The sequence below is a fragment of the Sus scrofa genome, chromosome 13 (genome assembly GCF_054392235.1).
Source record: "Sus scrofa isolate SSC_HxYL_T2T_F1_AM1 chromosome 13, Sscrofa_HxYL_maternal_Yorkshire_Landrace_v2.0, whole genome shotgun sequence".
NCBI lineage: Eukaryota > Metazoa > Chordata > Mammalia > Artiodactyla > Suidae > Sus > Sus scrofa.
The window spans coordinates 220,745,515-220,751,514 of NC_139395.1; positions in this window are offsets into that span (position 1 = coordinate 220,745,515).

The window sequence follows — 6,000 nt, forward strand, 5'->3', positions numbered from 1 at the left end:
TGTCGCCTGCTCTGTGTCGCAGGCCATCTGCCCTGATGGCCAGCTTTCCTTCAGAAACTCTGTCCCAGTGACATCCATCCAAGTGGGGGGTGTTAGTAATGCTATAATTGGACTCGTTTGCATTTCTTGTACCAAATAAATAGCCCTTTCATCAAGTGGGATCTAAAAACACAAGCCTCTGCATATGTGGACGTGGGAAGTTTTAACCCGCTGTGATTCTCCATTTCATTTTGAACTTGCATCTAAGTGTCCAAATTCGCCCAACCTGTAGGTTGGGGGTGGGGTTGTCCTTTTGAACAGTCAGGTTAGGGTGGAAGGTAGTCGATTCATTTTCCGTGGGCTTTATAACAAATTACCACCGTCTTGGTGACTTAAAACAGCAGAAATGTATTCTTTCATCGTTCTGGTAGTCAGAAGTCCACGATCAGTAACACTGGGCTAAAATCAAGATTTCAGCACCCCGTTGTGGCTCCATGGGTTAAGAATGCGACGTTGTCTCCATGAGGATACGGGTTTGAGCCCTGGCCTTGCTCAGTGGGTTAAGGATCTGGCATTCCCGTGAGCTGTGGTGTGGGTGAAGATGTGGCTCCGATCTGGCGTGGCTGTGGCTGTGGTGTAGGCTGGCAGCTGCAGCTCAGATTTGACCCCTAGCCTGGGATCTCGCATATGCCCCAGGTGTGGCCCTGAAAAGAAAAAAAAAAGTTTCTGCAGGGCCATGCTTCCTCTGGAGGATACGATAGGGACCCCTTGGGGGCCTCTCAGCTTCTGGTGGCTGCTGCCATAACTTGGCTCATGGCCTCTCTCTTATAAAGACCCTTGGGATGGCGTTTGGGCCCCTTCCAATCAGGGTCATCTCCCCATCTCAGGACTTTTAACTTAATCACTCCGGCAAAGACCCCTTTTCCACATGAGGTCACACGGCAGGTCCCAGGGATTAGGACCTGGTATGGTTGAGGCTCTGCCATTGAACCTACTACATGGGAGAACAGGATTCCTGTTTACACATGAGCAGTGGAAGGAGGTCTTTGAAAAGCATATGAGGCAGAAGAAAAAGGGAATGGGAAGTAGTGAAATGTTTGATTCTGTGCGGGTGGGTTGTGACAGCTGCCCTCACCGTGGCCGCCGTGTCGTGTTCCGTTCCGTGCGTCTCGGGAGTGGCTGGGCCGGTTCTCTTCTGGATGGTGGAATTTGTTCCGTCTTGAGGGTCAGTCCCACTGGGTTCTCACCCATTGAGAAGCCTGTCCTCACACATCATGGTAAGAAAAGAGTCCTACGCCACAGCCACCGCAACACTGGACTCAAGCCGCCTCTTTCACCTACACCCCAGCTTATGGCAACACCAGATTCTCTCTCTCTCTCTTTTTTTTTTTTTGGTCTTTTTGTCTTTTTAGGGCCGCACCTTCGGCATATGGAAGTTCCCAGGCTAGGTGTCTAATTGGAGCCGAAGCAGCTGGCCTACACCACAGCCATAGCGATGCCAGAACTGAGTCTCATCTGTGACCTACACCACAGCTCACGGCAACGCTGGATCCTTAATCCGTTGAGTGAGGCCAGGGATCGAACCTGCATCCTCATGGTTCCTAGTTGGGTTGGTTCCTGCTGCGCCACGATGGGAACGCCCAACACCAGATCCTTAACCCACTGAGCAAGGCCAGGGATCAAACCCGCATTCTCATGGATGCTATATTGGGTTCTTAACCTGCTGAGCCACCATGGGAACACCTGCTCTGAAAATAACTGAGGTGTGTAGGGGGGATGTGTTAACGGGTCAGCCCCGTTACCTTCTTTTCCTCCTCACGGGAAGGGGTAATTGGAGCCCAGAGCCTGGCTTAGATGGTTCCAGAAGGGTGTGCAGATGGATAAACTAGAAGCAAGCAGGAGGCAGAGGGGTTCACAGTCGTGGCCAGTGCTGGATGTCTGAGTTGGTCAGTGAGCTATTTATGCTGTAGAGTGAGGTGGGTGGGGCCAAGGACTGTCCCTCTCTTGGCCAGCTCTTCTTTGCCCCCTCCCTGCCTCCCACGTTGTGATTTATGTGCCTGCCATGACCCAGGCTTCGGGACCAGAACATGAACCCTGCAGGGTCCCCGTCCTCAAGGACCTGGCATCCTTTCTGGGGAAGGGACGTGAGCAGTCCGTCCAGGTGGCGAAGGCTGTGAGACTCAGGACTGTGGGGCCCCAGGTAGGCAGTTCCCACTCCCCGGCGACCTGGCTCAGGGTGGGCCTGAGGCTGGGGTGACCCTGCCAGCTTCTGTCCTCTCAGCGCCATGAAGAGAGAGCCCTGGAATCCATCAGTCACCGCTTCCCGCAGAGGCCACCAAGCCAGGCAATCCCGCTTCATCCGTGACACAGGTCGCGCTGGGTCCAGAACAGACCAGAGGGAGCTGACCGTCCTTCTGGATTTCTAGACCTAGACACCAGACTGTAGGAGAAAAACGAACTCGCCAAACAGCGGTTTATTCTGTGCCTCTCCAAGCGGAAAGGTGGGGTTTCTACCAGACGTTCCGCACGGCCGAGCGTGGCCGTCTGAGCTGGACCCTAAGCACATAGGGAACAGAGGGTTCAAAACGCCGCCTGGATTGATCTAAGCCTGAAGCCGTTTTTGAAAAGATCAGACATGGCAGTTTCTTGTTTCTGTTTCTTTTTAAAGAAGACGTGGAGACGCGAAAGCTCCCCTGACCCCCCCCTTTTTTTAGTAAGAGTCAGCCGGTTGACCCCGGTCCAGAAGGTGAGTCACCCCATTGAAGAAAGAACTGTGAACGTGCATTTACATTTGATTTTAAAAGTACTTATTGTACCGAAGCACCGCCAAGATTCATTTTGACCTTTGGCATGTGTGAGGCTATAAATTTGACATATTTAAACATCTGTCCTCATTCCCCGTGTCCCAAACTGATGTTAAGATTGCAACTATAGAACTAGACTCGATAAAACATTATAGAACTTGAAGTTTGCTTACAAGGCACGCACAAAAACTGGGTCAAAGGATTTCATCTGTTTTCTGAATTAGAGACCCCCCCCCAGCCCCCCGCCCCGCCCCGAACATGGGACTCGAATTGATTTGGTACGCCGTCTGGTCCCTGCTATCTGTGAAATTACGCCTCCTAAAAATAAATGCTGACTTCTTTTTATGCTTGCTTGCTTGGTTTCTAAGGTCAGCAAGCCATTGCTAATGTTCAGCGCTTTGAAAGTTGCTGGGTGACGCTGACCAATGACCGAGAACCACACTGACGTCATCTGAGGTTTTACCAAGTCTGTGTATTTAATTCACTTGACGTATTGCTGGCTATGATAAGTCTAGGATTTCCAAAGGATGCTTGGAAACATTCCCAAGAAGTTTGGGCTTCTAAAAACCAACTAAACTGAACAAATATTTGGGAGTACGTGATAGGGCGTTAAGGGGGAAAAAGCATTTGACCATCCCTCTGAAATCTGGTTACCTTTTCAGGTTTAGTTCTCTCCTTGCAATCAGTGCTGCGCTGGAGTGGTTGGCTTCATTGTGGTGATATCCTTATCAACATACAATTACCACTATATCATAAGCAGTATGATAATTATTCTAAAATTAAGTGCTGAGCTCCTTCTCCTGGGCTTGAAGTTGGCTCGTCAGAATTTTGAATTAAAATTACAATCTCCCGGAGTTCCCGTCATGGCTCAGTGGGTAACGAACCTGTCTAGCATCCATGAGGATTCTGGTTTGATTGCTGACCTCGCTCAGTGGATTAAGGATCCTGCATGGCCGTGAGCTGTGGTGTAGGTCTCAGACGTGGCTCAGATCTGGCATTGCTGTGGCTCTGTGGTGTAGGCCAGGGGCTACAGCTCCAATTTGACCTCTAGCCTGGAAACCTCCATCTGTCATAGGTACGGCCCTAAAAAGACAAAAAAAAAAAAAAAAAAAGAAAAGAAAAGAAAAGAAAGTCTCCTCCCAGGGGAGCTCCCACTGCAGTTTAGCAGATTAAAAACTCAACCAACATAGCGTCTGTGAGGATGCATGCTCAATCCCTGGCCTTGCTCAGCGGGTTAAGGATCACCACAAGCAGCAGTGTAGGTTGCAGATGCGGCTTGGATCCTGAGTTGCCGTGGCTGTGGTACAGGCCAGCAGCTGCAGCTCCAATTCGACCCCTAGCTGGGAACTTCCATCTGCTGCAGATGTGGCTATAAAAAGAAAAAGAAAAATCCCCTCCCAAGGTTGCAAGAAAGGGAGCCTCCTTGTTTTCATTGTCTTTCGCTGCCCAGTAGAGCAAGTGGCCTATCTTGGGCTCAGATACTAAAAAAGTCTAAGTGGCCCCAAGATAACTGTGCTGCAGTAGAAGCCATCAGCTGTTCTGGAAGGTATGAACTAACTTTCAGGAGAGCATTGCTCAGATGATTTTTTTCCCCCCTAGGGCTACACCTGTGGCATATGGAAGTTCCTGGGCTAGGGGTCGAATTGGAGCCGTGGCGGCTGGCCTACACCACAGCCACGGCAATGTGGGATCCGCGCCACATCTTCAGTCTGCACCCCACTGAGCAAAGCCAGGGATCAAACCCGCATTTCGACAGACATTTTGTCAGGTTCCTAACCTGCTGAGCCACAGCAGGAACTCCCCCACAATGTTTGAAGTGGGGCCAAAGACGCACCATTAGGTAAGGAGACAGTGAGCAAAAATGAGCCCAGTGGCGCATCACCAGACATGTTATAAAAGCAAAATGCCACCAAGCAGAGTCCAGCTGTCAGGTAGACTGTGACTGAAACTGACGGGCCTGCAAGTCTGAGACTTGATGTCAATTGCACAATAAATGAAGATGCTTCCATGGGCCAAGGAACCAGGGTATACATCTGAAACGGGGAACGAAGAACCAGCGGTCACTGGCTGCAGTGGATGAATGCTTGAGCTTCGGTGGTTTTGCTGGGCACGGCTGGTCTGGCACAGACACAGCCACGCAGTGCCTGGGGTGCTGGTTTTTTTCTTGGGGTGGGTCTGATCAGCAGCCCTGAGATGCGCAGCTCCTCTGTTGCTTTACTGAGCTACCCCCGATTCTCACTCATCTAACCAGTTCAAAGTTATTTGGGTAGTGGAACTCGTTACTGAATTATAGGAATTGTAACGGTGACCACAGAGTTGCAATGACAGGGGACATCGAGACTCCGTGATAACCAGGAAATTCGAAATTGACTGTCTGGGTTCTGCAGCACACCAACCACCCAAAAGGTTTGGTGCCAAATAACTGGAACCCTGGGAAGGATGTGGCAGTGCCTGTGCCAGACCTTCCGTCACCCCTGGTTTGGGTCACAGGCTGTGTGTGCATGTCTTGTCTCACCCCAGAGCAGGTGAGCTGGAAAACTCTGTTTCCTCTTTCAAAGGCCACTGCTTGTTGCATTTCTAATGGACCCCTGGGGGGCTCGGATACTCCTGGGCTAAAGAAATGTGGGCTTGCATGCCTGGCACCACTCCGAGCTTGTGAAAATGACAGGTCCTGCCCGGTGCCATTAGGGAGAACCATGTGGCTGGTTACAGGCGGGTTATGAGCAAAAGTGACATGTGTCACCTCCTGATTGTTCACCAGCTTTATTCAGGTATTCGGTGAGTGTGTACTGAGTGTGGGCCCAGCGTCCTGCTGGTGGGGGTGCTGGTGCCGCTGGTGGGGTGCAGAGGGGCGCCGGGCTCAGGCCCCGCCCACAGGGGCTCAGCTGGCCAATGACATCCACGCCGTCATCAACGCGGAAAACGGGGCGGTAAGGCCCCTTGCAAGGTGCCTGTGTCTTCCGCGTGGCTGCCCCTTACTTCATCCCGGCTGTCCGGAGACTTCACCGCTGGCCGAAGTCCCTGGTGTGCCCTGTGTGACCAAACCAGCAGTCACTTATCTGTCCTCACCATTCATTCATTCACCATCCTTCGGCGCCTACTACATGCTGGGCGCTGTTCCAGCTCTCAGGATGTGTACGCAGGCGAAGCAAGGCTCACCGAGTCCACACGTGGGCCCAGCTGGAGCCCGTGGGTGTGAGGGCCGAGCCTGGAAGGT